Source organism: Kogia breviceps, chromosome 17 (genome assembly GCF_026419965.1).
Source record: "Kogia breviceps isolate mKogBre1 chromosome 17, mKogBre1 haplotype 1, whole genome shotgun sequence".
Taxonomy (NCBI): Eukaryota; Metazoa; Chordata; class Mammalia; order Artiodactyla; family Physeteridae; genus Kogia; species Kogia breviceps.
The window spans coordinates 39,380,079-39,395,235 of NC_081326.1; positions in this window are offsets into that span (position 1 = coordinate 39,380,079).

Sequence of the window (15,157 nt, forward strand, 5' to 3'; positions counted from 1 at the left end):
CAAGGTCATAAATATTTTCCCTGTGTTATCTCCTAGAAGTTGTATAGTCTCCTGTTTTACATTTAGACCTATGAATTTTTAAAGTTAATTTTTGTACATGGAGCAAAGTATGGGTCAAAGTTTATTTCTTTGCACTTGAATATCCAATTGTGCCAGGGCTGTTTGTTGAAGAGAGTGTTGTTTATCTACCGACACTTTGTAAAAACCAGTTGTCCATATATGTATGGGTCTATAGCTGGACTCTATTTTGTTCCATTGACCTATGTGTTCATCTTTTTTTTTAACACCTTTATTGGAGTAAAATTGCTTTACGATGGTGTGTTAGTTTGTGGTTTATAACAAAGTGAATCAGCTATACATATACATATATCCCCATATCCCCTCCCTCTTGCATCTCCCCCCCATCCTCCCTATCCCACCCCTCTAGGTGGTCACAAAGCACTGAGCTGACCTCCCTGTGCTATGCAACTGCTTCCCACTAGCTATCTATTTTACATTTGGTAGTGTCTGTATGTCCATGCCACTCTCTCACTTTGTCCCAGCTTACCCTTCCTCCTCCCCGTGTCCTCAAGTCCATTCTCTACATCTGCATCTTTATTCCTGTCCTGCCCCTAGGTTCTTCAGAATCTTTTTTTTTTTTTTTAGATTCCATATATATGTGTTAGCATACTGTATTTGTTTTTCACTTTCTGACTTACTTCACTCTGTATGACAGTCTGTAGATCCATCCACCTCACTACAAATAACTCAATTTTGGTTCTTTTTATGGCTGAGTAATATTCCATTGTATATATGTGTCACATCTTCTTTATTATGTGTTCATCTTTTCACAAATATCACGATGTCTTGGCTATTATACCTTTATAGTAAGTCTTGAAATTAGGTCCTACGAGTCTCCCAACTTTGTTCTTCTTTTCCAAAATTATTTTGGCTATACTAGATCCTTTTGCTTTTCCTGACATTTTTTTTGGAATTAGTTTTGATTTCTAAAACATTCTGTTGGGATTTTGATTAGGATTGCTGAAATTCTTATTAGTTAGAGAAATTGTGTTGCCTCTCTTAAGAGGCATTTTTGCAATTATTCCCTAGTGTTTGATTATTTTTCCTATTTATATTTACCCCTATACCCTGAAGCTAAAGTGCAGTTGACCCAGAATGACATTCAGCCTACAAAAGTAGCATGAAGGTCTTGCAATTGGGATTGTGGTCTCAGGACTCAGGCTGCCTTTAAATGTGGGGGAGTTAGTGCTGAATAGTAATTCTGGAGGCAGCTAGAGGTGGGAATGTGCAGGAGGGAAACCAACTTTGTGTTGTTTCTTTGAGCCTTGAGTAGATTGGAGCTAACTTCTTTGGCTTGTGCTACACTCCTCAGAGGGAAAGGCATGACTGAAATGTGAGAAAGAGTACTAGTTTCTTTGATTATTTTAAAGTTTTCTCTTCTCCTTGTTTGTTGCTATTTTGGAAATCTCACTCATTCATCATTTACTCCAGTTGTCTCTTATTCTATCCGCTTTATCTTTTCCTTCCCTCACTCCGAATTCTTCCTTAAATTTCTGATGCTCATTAAAAAGATGATCCTCTAGAGATTAGTAATGTAAATATATTTTGGTAGAAGTTTTGAGATAAAAAATTAAGCATAAAATTAATCAAAGTTATTGGGATGTGCTGATTATGATTAATTGTTGGATAAAATGTTCTGACAACTTAGGAATGTTTCCCCTGGTATGACTCCAGTGTTAATCCACAACTTCATCCCCAAATAACAGTGTCTCTGTAGTGCATCTTTTACAACTTAGTGGAATTACTGAGTTTCAGATTTTCTTTCTTCTTCATACCTGGCAGCCATGGACCAATTAATCTGAAAATATGAACATTTGAGGAGGATATTCTTCAGTGACTCAGCAAGGCAACAGATGGCAAAATGTTTAAAGTTTATTTCAAATCCATTTCCATATTGGATTCACATCCAGGAGTGCTTAAAAACATTTTTATTTGGATAGAGACTGTTGTTCACTGTCAGACAACAATCTGTTGAAAAAACCATCATTTGAATTACAACTTATTTGACAAGTATGAGGCAGACATTGCAGCTTCAACGATTATGAATGTGGCACTCTATCTTTCCTACCTCACACTGTATTTTACTTACTATGGATATATTTACAAATGTTGATTTTTAATAGCATTCATTAATTCATGTATTTGTTCATTAATTTATAAAACTTGTATTGAGCACTTACTATATTATATGGGTATTTACAGATGAAAAAACACAATAAAATGGTCTATAATCAAGGACTCTAAAGTCTATTGGGTTTAGTAGCTTCATCAATAAGATTTAATCCTATTAAAACATTTAGTTTGCTAGATAACCCTGCTTTTGTTTTGTTGGGCATACCTTTCATTCTAGAGTGTCTTGAAGATTGTTTAGGGAAGCTGGTTTGGTGACTAACTGCCAGAGATAGATGTACCTAGAAGGGTATAAAACTTATATTTGAGTTCCTCTTGCTTGCACTGACCACTTCCAGGGCTCTGAGAGGGGACCTATAAGTGTGTTTATATGGTCATAGTTTTTGTAACATTTGCGAAGGTAAGATATTTTAACTGCAATTGGTTAAGACGACTGCTTCTTTCCATTGTGAATTTCCCTCTGTCCTTCTTCTTACACTAGATGGTAATGGAGGGGCTATGGGCATTTTTGGGGATCCAGCTAAGTGGAAGTTGAGTTAAGGTTCACTTAGTTTGGGTTTTGTAAGATATCTTTATGGTTTGTAATCTATTCCATGAACAGTTTTCTAGCTGTCCCATGTAGGAATAACATAAAAATACTGCTCACTGAAATGATTCCCCCAGTGTTTTAACTTGAAGCTGCAAGAAGAAAGTCATAGTGCCCAGCACTGCCTAACATGTTAGGTGGGGGAGGAGCCGTTTAAAATGTGAACAGCTAGAAGCTAGAGTGGAAAATTCTTTCACACTGTAGATGTGCAAAATCGTAAACCATAAATTTAATTCTCATCAATGCTTAAACAAAATGGAAGTTTTCTTTCTTGATGAAATTATATTCCTAAATGCAGTACCTGCAATTGTAAAAGCACTATACAACCTCTTCTTTTTATTAATGAGAACTACATGAAATAGAATTCATCAGAATTTCAATATTTGTAGGGCACAAGCTGAAGCTGTACTATAGACAACATTTATGTAGCATTGTACGTGCTATGCATTCTAGCGTATTGAATAGCATCTTAGCATATCATTACCAGTAATAGTTATTAAGCCCAAATAAATGATATTAAGCTATCAAGTATGAAAAATAAATTTTGAACAATTATTATAGAGGAATTTAAATTTTTTCTGAATTAAAAAAGTTTTAGATAGAAAATAATATTACAATATTTTTGTCATATGAAGAGACAATCAAACTAACAGCCAAAAGATGTAGGACAAAAAGTATTGTACAAATGTGTCCAGCTCCATTTTTCTTTCTCAAGATTGCTTTGGCTATTTGGGGTCTTCTGTGTTTCCATACAAATTGTGAAATTTTTTGTTCTAGTTCTGTGAAAAATGGCATTGGTAGTTTGATAGAGATTGCGTTGAATCTCTAGATTGCTTTGGGTAGTAGAGTCATTTTTACAATGTTGATTCTTCCAGTCCAAGAAAGAACATGGGATATCTCTCCATCTGTTTGTATCATCTTTAATTTCTTTCATCAGTGTCTTATAGTTTTCTGCATACAGGTCTTTTGTCTCCTTAGGTAGGTTTATTCCTAGGTATTTTATTCTTTTTGTTGCAATGGTAAATGGGAGTGTTTCCTTAATTTCTCTTTCAGATTTTTCATCATTAGTGTATAGGAATGCAAGAGATTTCTGTGCATTAATTTTGTATCCTGCAACTAGTAGTTTTCTGGTAGCATCTTTAGGATTCTCTATGTATAGTATCATGTCATCTGCAAACAGTGACAGCTTTACTTCTTCTTTTCTGATTTGGAGTCCTTTTATTTCTTTTTCTTCTCTGATTGCTGTGGCTAAAACTTCCAAAACTATGTTGAATAATAGTGGTGAGAGTGTACAATCTTGTCTTGTTCCTGATCTTAGACGAAATGGTTTCAGTTTTTCACATTGAGAACAATGTTGGCTGTAGGTTTGTCATATATGGCCTTTATTATGTTGAGGTAAGTTCCCTCTATGCCTGCTTTCTGGAGGGTCAATTTCTTAGTTAATAAAAATATTATATTGAATTTCTGGATTTTGTGATTTTTCCTAGCTTTATAAATTTGTAGCTTGTTGTAATTTCTTTTCTCATTTTAAATAAATACTTATATGTCTGCCTAATTTTATATTAGTAATTCTGCATTATTTCTTTTAAATGTATCTCTCAGAATATATATGCTTCAGGCTTCCCCAAACCTGGGTCTGCTCTCTATCTGCTCCAGATTTCATTTCATTCATCCAGTGATTCCTCAAGGAAGAGTACATTTGGGGAACTGAATTATCCCTATGGGAGGAAATGAAGAAAGGAATTGGGGAGGGGTTCAGTGAAGGGTGAAGGTAGGATAAAAATGAGGAAAAAGGAAAGTTAAAGTGTTGAACACTTACATGGTTGACCTAAGATTGGTAGTGAATTGAGAGAAGGGGAACATGGGAAGAAGAATGGAAACAGGGACATAAGAGAAGATGAATGGGATAGCAAGTCTCTTTAGTTTAATAGAAATAACACAGATATTGGAATCAAAAATAGTTTCCTTAATCTGTCCAGCTGTAGGTGTGACCTTGATCAATTCCCTTATTTCCTCTGGGCTTTCTGCTCCTTCTTTGTAAAGCAGAGATAATAATATATATCCTGTGGGTTATCAGGATTAAAAACAACTACATCAAACCCCCAGCCCATAGCAGGGTCTCATAGCTATTATCACTGTTGTTGATTCAATCAAACGTTGTGAAGGAGGCTCAGCAAAATGCAGAATTCCAGATCTCAAGAAAAACCTGAGGGACGAATGTGTAGGCATTGCCTGCTTATGAAGGGAAACATCAGGAAAGTTAAAGCATGAAAAGAGACACAGATTAAAGGAGGCAGAAGAATGATTTGGGATATATGAGGTTAAAAGAGGGGGACTGAGAAAACAGATTCGTCATAATCTAATCCCTACATGACGGCAAGAAAAGAAAAACAGATGCCTCCTTGATGGAAGTGGTAGAGGAGGCACAGGAAGAAAATGGGCAAAGTCTTACAGGGCCCTTAGGTTAAAAAGTTTGAAATTGGCACTGACAGGTATGTGGCCATTTGGCCAAAATTGTGGTGTCAATGTATCTGTGTCTATTAGGCTGATGAATGGTCAACTCCAGGGCTCTTGGACCCTTACTAGGAATATCTATGGGCCCAGGTCTAAAGGAGAACCCAGAGACTCTTCAGAAAATGAAGACTCTGGGTTACTATGGAATTTTCAATAAAATAATGGAGTTGGCAAATAAAAATTTCAGTTTGTTTCTGATCAACTGTCATTTTGCTGGGTTAGGGGAAATAATACTAGACTTTAAAATAGTGAAAAAGAAAAAAAGAAGTTCATTACAGAAAAACAGCACATTATCTTTGGAATTAACAAATGCACTCCAGGTGGCTTCCGCTTTAAAGAAAATTAAGTTTGAAATGTCGACTTCTCAGTCTATAAATTAGAACCTACATATTTACATGTTCCATTTACAAAGAGATGGAAGGCTGAATTCCATCTTGCTTGCAATGCTTAAAATGTCATTCAAATTCTGAAATTTCAGTTCATGGTTGACTCTCTGGGTGACATGTGTTACCTAAACTAGCTCCCAGGAAACATAGATATATATTTTTAAAAGGGGGGGTGGTGAGAAGTGACACAAGTATGGTCAAAAATAGACACCTGAGGAGAGCCACAGGCTAAAGCTGAGTGTTAGTTAGTAATGTGACAAAGTCCCTCTCCTTGGCCAAATTTTAGTTGACACCTCTGAACCCTATTCTCCATTAGGCCTCGACTTTGGGCCCTGTCCCTATCCCTATCCCAGTCCTTCCTGGTCCTGTATAGCCCAGTTTTAGCAAGAATCCTGTTAAGTCAGTTTAGAGAGAATCCCCCATCTCCGATATCTTATCACCCTGACCCGCCTACAGCAAGAATCCCACTGGGTCAGTTAAGCAAGAATTCCCCCTATCCTTGATGTCTTCCCTTAGTAATTTTCCATCCATCAACCCTCCCAACCCTCTCCTTGACTATAAATCCTCACTTGTTCTTGTCTTGGGCATTGAGCCCAGTTCTATACTGAGGTCTCTTTTCCTCTATTTCAAAAGTTCCTGAATGAAATTTGTCTTTACTGCTTTAACTACTGTCTGGTTCTGGTTTTCTTTAACAGACATAAGATTGTGACTGGAAACCATCATCCTGCACTGGTAACCACTGGGTGAGCAAGCAACCCTCTGTGTTCCGCGGTAAGTACACTCTACCTGACTAATTTTAGTAACACTCATAATTGCCACTTGTATACAGCTTAGAATTTCAAAGGCTTTCACATATGTTATTCCCTCAAACGGCCCTTGTGAAATAGGCAGGGATCTTATGGAAGAGGAAACTGAGGCTCAGAGCAGTTGCTTATCTTGCGGGGGGGTGGGTCACTCAACAAGCAGAACTAGAACTGAAGGTTTCAGAATCCTCACCTAGTGCTCTGAGTTCAATTAGAAGTTCAAAGAGAAATAGAGTACATTGTTCTAGCAGAAAATGGATTGTTATGAAGGTAAAGAGTTTGCTGACTTTTAAGCAGGACAATTAAAGAATCAGGTGGTGAATACATAACTTGTCTTAGACATTAGAATGAATAGCCATTTCATGGATATCTTTGAACAATTTACTTCTTTCATGTAGAGCCAGAGTTTCAATAGATTTAAACTATAGCAGAAAATACTTAGACACACCAGGAACAAATCTTGGCTGTAAAGCTGATTATAGGCTCAATGTATGGTATATTCATTATTCAACAAACTCACTGAAATATCCACGATTCTCAGACACTGGGTAAAATGCTAGAGGGAGAATGATGGACAAGATGTGGTCCCTGCCATCTGAAACTCTAGGCTAGTTTGTGTAGGAGAGACATGGTCAGACATCTAGTTACAGAACAGTGAGGAAAGGTGAGCTATTCGCGAGGGTGGAGCATGCTGATTGAAAGCAGCCCTTGGTCTGCTTAGCTGTATATCTGTCTATATGACAGGAGGCTGGACCTGCAGTTCCCTGAAGTTCTTTTCAGTTCTTTTCTTTCACTGAATCGTGAATCCTGTTTTCACAATAGCTGCTGTTTCTATTGCTATGGAAATGACAGTGACGTATATCACAAATTCAAATATGACATGACTACAGGACTCAAGAGGAGGAAAAGATGAGCTGTAAGGGGCACAGTTTTCCTCCAAGCCAAATAACTTTGCTAATGAGCAAGTATGTTAACAACAACAACAAAAATATGAAAAACGTGAGAAGGCCATCGGCTGGGAGAATAGGATATGTGAGTGAGGTTCTTCAACAGATGTGCCTGGGGTGAGCTCAGAAGATAAATCTTAACACCTCCACTGGAACATTTCTCAAGCCAAAATGCTGCTCCCTGGACAATCCAACAGCTGCAGTCTCCTGTTCTGATGTAGGAGGAGGCTGATAAGTCTCTCCCTGGATAAAGAGGGAGATTAGTTACCCTTTGCCCCTGGGCCATCTTCCCTCCAGGTGGAAGGTGATACCTAACTTTAGGAGAGGCTGAGTTGGCATCAAGACAAATGCTGGTGTGATGAGAAAGACCACCCTCTCTCTTAAGCATTTTCAGGTGCATCCTCCTTCGCCTGTGTTTGGGGAGAAAACTGTCCAAGTACCACTGTGACCTGCTCTATCCTTGCCTGCCCGCTGTGAGAGAGTTTCAACCCCATTTCTGGAACCCCCCACCCACCCCTGCATGTGCAGAGAAATTCCCGCGTGACTTGACTTTCCGTCTGAGATGGGTTTTGGGAGGTGGCCTGGGGATGAGGCTCAAAGGTCAGCAGCAGAGCTTTCACCGTGAAGCAGCAGCCTCTCTTTTGAGCAGAGTTGGCTGTACACTTTCATCTTCCCCACCCTCTGGCCTGGTCTTTGAGGATGTCATGGTAAAAGTAAAGGAAACTTTGTTTAGTCTGCACCACAGCCTTGAATAGGCCATAAAAACTCCCCAGGCTGTGACCGACCAGACTTGGAACGCAGACCTCCACTCGTCACTTACGCACCTTCTTTGTCACTTTGTATTTTGTGTGTTGTCTCTCTTTCCACCCTGGTGGCCTGTAAACACACACATACCTGCCATCTGGAAGTTGCTGTGCTGATGTTGTGTTCTCCAAAGCCCCATGCATGTGTTGATGAAATTACAGGATATATGCTGTTGCTTATATGGGATTAATATGGACATTTGGAACTCAGGAAATCAGGTGAAACATTTCTAAGATAAAATCCCCTCTCCTGAAAACTCACCCCTTCAAAAATGCTAGTGGCTGCTTCCATATCTTTATTATGATTCCAAGGACTATGACACAGGCCTTGATTAGAAAAATCTTGATTTCTAATAGTTTCTGAAAAAAACCCTCTCAATACCTGAGCATTAAAAAGTGTGCTTCAATAGGAAGTGGATGGAAGATTCTCTATGTGCAAGTCCTCCTTTAATTTAGTTAATGTAGAGCAATCTTTTTTTAAAAAAAACATTTTCACCATGGGGAGAAGAAGGAGAAGGGGGAAGAGGAGGAGGAGGAGGAGGAGGAGATGGAGATGAAGGTGGGGGCAGACAGGAGAGGATGGAGATGGAGAAGATGGAGAAGGAGAAGGAAAAGGACAAGAAGAAAAAAAAAGAGTTTGCTGCTGAGCTGAGAATTCAACTACAAAGCCAAGGCCCAGCTTGGAGCAGAGTTTTGTGTCTGAGTTATAAACTCTGAAAATAGGGCTTTATAATGGAAATGTTGACGGACTCTCTCCTATAACTGGGCTAGCGGATGCCCGCTGTAATGTACTGTGTAATTTATAGGAGTCACCTGTTAGGCCATCTGGGAGAGAAAATTTCCCTTCTTTTAAAATGTTAATAACTTGATTAACCTTTTGAACTTCATCATTATTCCAAGTGGAGTCCATGCAAGCCAATTCCTGCTAGCCATCCAATTTATATTTGTAGATAAAATTTGGGATAAAAAGATCCATACCAAGTGGATTTCTTATTTTTACCATGTAGGAAAATGAGTTGTTAAGAGAGAGAAGCTGCAGCTTGATGGACTAGATTCTGCAAACTAAAGCCTGCTCCAGGTTAAAGCAAGCATTGGGTCTCTTTGTACCTGAATCCATATATATGTTTATCTTCCCTCCTTACCTTCCTCTCCCATTGGTTTTTCAGGCAAGAAACCAGGAACTGAGATCTCTCCTGCCCTTGGGGAGAATAGATATTATTCACTCTGGGAACTTTGACTCTATAACTTTAAATCGTTGCTAAATGGCTTGTATATATGGTTTTATGTCTTCTACATTTGTAGACTTGTAGATCCCCATACATCAGCTCCCCTATTTTTCTATTTTCTTTCACTTTTAGTATTGTTCTTATTCCTTATCAAAACATTCTTATGGAATCTCTCTGTTCTCAACATTTATTCCATAAATGACCAGCACCCAGGCTGGGCTCTACTAGCTTGCCTCTATTCTTCTCGGGATCTATCCACTGGGCTTTTGACCCTTTTGGAACAAATCTATCTCACTGAATTAATCTAATAGAGTTAGAATTCCCTCAAACAGCAATGGGACACTTTAATGAATGCTAGATCTGTCTTTGTTGTAGGAAGATTCAGTACTTTCTGAAGATGAAACTGCTCAGTTGGAATTTTCTGATTTGAGAATGTCATTTTAAATATAGACCAAGGCCCTTGTATATGTGTTTTTCCTGTTTAATTTCTCTGGACTGATTATTTTACTGTTAACCTGGGTTACAAGTGCTTTTGTGTGAGGGACACATCGTTGTCTATAACACATTGTACTCCCATGTGATTCTCATTGATTAAATCAGGAGATCCTTTTCTGTATTTCCCACAGAACACTAAAGCAGTTGTACCCAAAGTAAGTCAAATAAAAATGATTATCCTAAGAAATGTAATCCTGGAGGAGCCAATCATGTTAAGCCACAATTTCCTCCAACCCTTTGATCTGAGAGACAATGCTTACTGAAAGGATATACTGCCCAAGAAGTTAGCTGTCTGATGGGAGAGTAAATATATGAAAACCTTTTGCACTTTCTGATAAGTTCATCTCTATTTGTTCTTAATTAAGGCAACCAATTATCCTGGTTTTCCTGTGATGCTCCTGGTTTTAGCACCAAAAGCCCTGCATCCCAGGAAACCTGTCAGTTCCAGGCAAACTAGGAAAGTTGGTCATCCTATTCTTACTGAACAATTTTTTAAAGTTTCCTTTATTACCAGAGAGTAATAGCATGAAGAGAAGCTAGAACTGTGTAAGACTTAGTATAAAGAACTATTTTTAAATTGCTACAGTATTCACAAATGATTGGGCTTCCTGGAAATATAGTAAGCTCTCTGTCACTCAGAATGTTCATTGCAGAAGTGGATTGGCTACCTGCAAGGAGTTTGTGGGGAGGATTCCTACTTTGGCAGGAAGACTGGACTTTATGATCTCTAAGAGTGTTTCCAACTCTAAATTTTAAAAATTCTAGATGGCTCCAAAAGACAGAAACATGACAGCAACGGGTAGACATCAGGAATCTTGAATTCTGGTGTCTTTATGTACTCTGTATAGGTTTTACATTTTTATGTTAACCTGGTTTTGTATCTTGCCTGATACAAAACTCTACTGTATAGGTGTGCATAGTACTATTCTATTTTGTAACACAGTACACACCACTTGGATTCTAATGGTCTCTTCTGTGATTTTCAAACCCTCACCGCTTGATGGGATGGAGCCTAAGTTCTTCGTTGGAATATAATGTTCATTAATTCCTTGAGCATTTCTCCACTGGAAACATGGTTCCTGTCTGCAGTTTGATGTCATCTACCCTTCACACGCTCTGACACTCATATACATTTCACAGATGTGTCAAAAGAGGTCTCAAGATGTTGAGAGGAAACGTTTGCCAAGGCTACAGTGAGATTGTGTGGCACAGCCAAAAATGAAAAAGTCAAAAGTCTGGCTCTGAGTACTGTTTTCTAATGACTAGACACCACTCCCTCTTTGGAACAGATTTGATTTTAATGCTTTAAAGGGGCATAGAGAGCTGGCTGGTTTACAAAACTGAGAAATATTCTTCTTGCTGAAGCCACACAGCTTTCCCTGCCACCATCTTGAGGGAGCTTTGACCTTCCATAATAGACAAAGTCCCTATCCTCCCCTGTCCTTTCTTCCCATACCTCTTCCTCCCTAAATTCCTCCTGAATTCTCTAGATGGAAGCTTATTCTGAAACTAGTTGTTTAAGAGTAACAGAAAATTCGGAAGTACACAAAAATGTTTACAAGTACATAGAATGGTACAGAATCTAGATTAGGAGTTGATTCTTAGGAGTTCATATCGCCTTGATGTCTCTATTGAGATCTCAGAGAAAAGGATCTGGAAACAAAATACTTTTATTCTTTCTATGTTTAAGTTGAGCCTGCCCTCCTTGAATTGTCAGAGGAATCTCTTACTTTACTGAGTGTAAAACTTCCTGAACTCAATTCTTTCTCTTTTTTCTCTTTGTCACCCATTGTAGTCCCACCCTAGATCATGGGTTCTCTTTGATATTAGCGTAAGCATTTTCATTTATTCATTAAGTATCTATTGAGTACCTACTACATTCTGTGTAGTATGCTGGTTTGAGAAAGTGAAATAAGTCATGTCCCTATTCTATCCTTGAAGAGCTCACTTTGTATATAATGATGGTGAGAGAGAGAGAAAAACCTCTCCAAACAACTAACAATAAGATAATTAGATAAGTGTTCAAAGCTTTAAACTGAAAGGCATTTAGACTTTTCTAAAACAGGTGGAGAGGCAGCTGTTGTTTGTCCATTAACATGATCTGCTGGTCTTTTAATATGTTGCCCTGATGATAGAAACTAAACTGTGCAGTAGATGAGCACATTCAAGCTCATATCTGCCTTTCAACAAACCAGATCATCAGAAACACTTGTACTGGACTGTATCAGTATTGGCTTTCTTTAGACCGGATTTCTGACCTTTGCTTTGGTGTGATGCCATGAGCTCACATTTTGGGACAGCATTTTAAAAATCCCATGAAACTTGTCAGTGTGTTTATCGTAATAAGGTCTTAAAAATACTTTATATAGTGTTTCTTCTATCAGGACCCACGGGAGAATGTTTTTCCAGGCTCAGGATTAGAAATAGTTACATATTTTTTGAGAACTGATTTCTTATTAGCTTATGGAGATTATGACCCTTTTAACTGACTGTTTTCCTTTTTCGGCTAGGTCTTAATAGTCATATAGTTCAATCACTCCTATCTGATTACATCCCCTTTGCTCGATGTCTAAGGCAGTGTTTTTCAACCTTTTAGACTGTAGCCCAGGCTAAAAACATGTTTTGTGTTGTGACCTAGTGTACACACATAACTAAAAATAAAGTTTCACAAAACAGTACTAATTTCCATTGCAATGCCCTATTTTTAAATTCTATTCTTTTCTGTTCCATCCTATTCCATCCCATTCCATTCCAATACATTCCAATTTTTTTAAAAAATGCTGGTTACAACTCACTAAATTGATTTCATAACTCTTTAGTGAGTTGTAACCCAGAGTTTAAGAAAGACTGATTCATTCCTTTCCTTGAACACTTCCAGCTACAGAAAACTTAATGCTTCTCGAGGAAGTCCATTTTATCATTGGAAAATTTGGAGAACCTCCTTCAACTGAGCTTAACCCTGATTTGTTGGTAGATCTTGCCAGTATCCTCCTAATTCTATTTTTCAGTTTCATGAAGAATAGTCCAATCCTTCTTATTCCTGACCACCTTTCCAATAGTTGAAGAGAATATGTCCCCCTGAAAACTCCTTACCCATTTATATTTGGTTGTGGCTCCTGCAAAAAGCTTGGTGGCCAGATGTCAACAGCTGAAGAAAAGTGTTAGGCTAGGGCAATTAGAAATGTTCCCTGAAGCATTTGAGTAATTTGAAGGAAAGTGTTGCTTTTTAAAAATGTTCTCAATTTAACTGAACAATTGCCCCAATTCCCTATTTTACTTCAGCTTTGGAAAACCTGGCCCAACTTCTGCACATTGATTTTGCTCAAAGGTGGCAAGTGACAACACAGCCATTACATAAATGACATGAGAAAACAGCCTTCTTCCCCTAAGGTATTTAGCACACTCCACAGATGGCGACGAGCTAATTCAGTCCAAAGAAGAAACAAGTGAAATCATTCACTCAATTACCATCATTGGATAGAGGCAGTGTGGCTCTCTCAACTCCCCCAGAAGAAAAAAAAAAAAACCTTCTGAAACTGCCATGCATGGGCAATTTCATTACAACAGAGTTCCAGTCACCTCTTGTTTTCTTAAACTTGTATTATTGAATGATTAGTCTTCTGTTTATGGTTACATTGCCAAGTATCCAAAGCAGAACTCTCTCCTTCATTCGAAGTTAATCGAACTGAAATGGACATGGCATTACCAAGGCCCATGGCCCTATGAGATCAGAAGAATTACTCAATCTGTACCACTTAGGGTAGAAATTTTTGAAAGACATTAGGATAAATTGACAAAGATTACTTACCTCAGAATACAGAGTTCAAAATGCAATTCAGAAAGACTTTATTATAATTACATGCTGTAATGGGAAAGATTAAAATGCTGTGTGGCTGGATAATAGTACTCACTTAAGTAATGGTTAAATCCAAAGTTGAGAGGTGATCACGGGTAATCACTTTGTTCTTGATTCCTATGTACGAAAGCAAAGAGCAAATCTGTGTCCTTGAAGGGAAGACTTGGAGTAAATGATTCCCTAAATTGATGGCAAATTCCCTAAAATATGTTGATATTGAGAGGAACATCATTGTCCTGTACAATTGTTTAGCTAGATTTCATAACTAAAGCTCAAGAATGAAACACAAATATTTAACCAAACTGATGAGGATGACCTAAGTTAAGAATTAGCCTATATTTTCTGTTTTCATAAGATTTCATTTCTGTGATAGTTCTTTGGTATTTTCAGATGGCTTTATTTTAAGTTGGTTTCATTCAGAAAACATACTGAGAGAAAGAGCAATCATCCCATGAAAAATCTTTTCTTAGTAGTTCTCTGTTTCTCTTTCTCATTTCTAGTTTGCATCATATTTTAGTCTTTCTCAGTTTAGTCTATTCTTGGCTAAGATTTCTTATATTTAATTTCTTTATTAATTTGAATTTAGGCATTTCAACTTAGAGCTCTTGTGAAGAGTGGCAACCAAGAGCCTTGCTGAAGTCTTGGCTAAGGTCTAAGGCTTTTGACAGCAGAAGGCCAAGGAAGTGGGGGAAAGGTACTAAGTGGGAAAAGAATCAAAATATATGTTCTTTCCCTGATATTATTTAACATAGGGGAATGGTGTTCCTGGGAATGGCAAGAGATGACTACCTTAGAAGGGGAGATACTGCTATTTGAACATAGAAGGTACAGTCAACTGTGTGGCACTTTCAATAAACATGAAGGATAAAACCATATGGTAATTTAGGAAGGGTAATGAATATTATTAGCTTCCTCTGCAGTTACTAGCTTCTTTCATTCCATCTTCCCCTCTTGCTTTGAAATGGTTGGGAAAAATAAAGATTTGGACGAGATCATTGTAGGGCTTGCAAGATGCTGACCTGGAGGCTGAAAATATCCTACAGATGGATATTGTTTGTCATATACAATGTTAAAAAAATAAATACACTCATTCATAAAGTGTTTTTGTACATAAAGAACATGTACAAAAACCTACAGCTAACATTATACTTAATGGTGAAAGACTGAATGCTTTGCTCTTCAGATCAGGAAAAAGGCAAAGGTGTCCACTCTTACCACTGTTATTCAAGGGAGAACTGGGAGTTCTGGCTAGATGAACAAGGCAAGAAAAGAAAATCAAAGACATACAGATTGGAAAGAAGAAGTAACACTGTCCCTATTTGCAGATGATGTGATTGTCTATGTAGAAAAT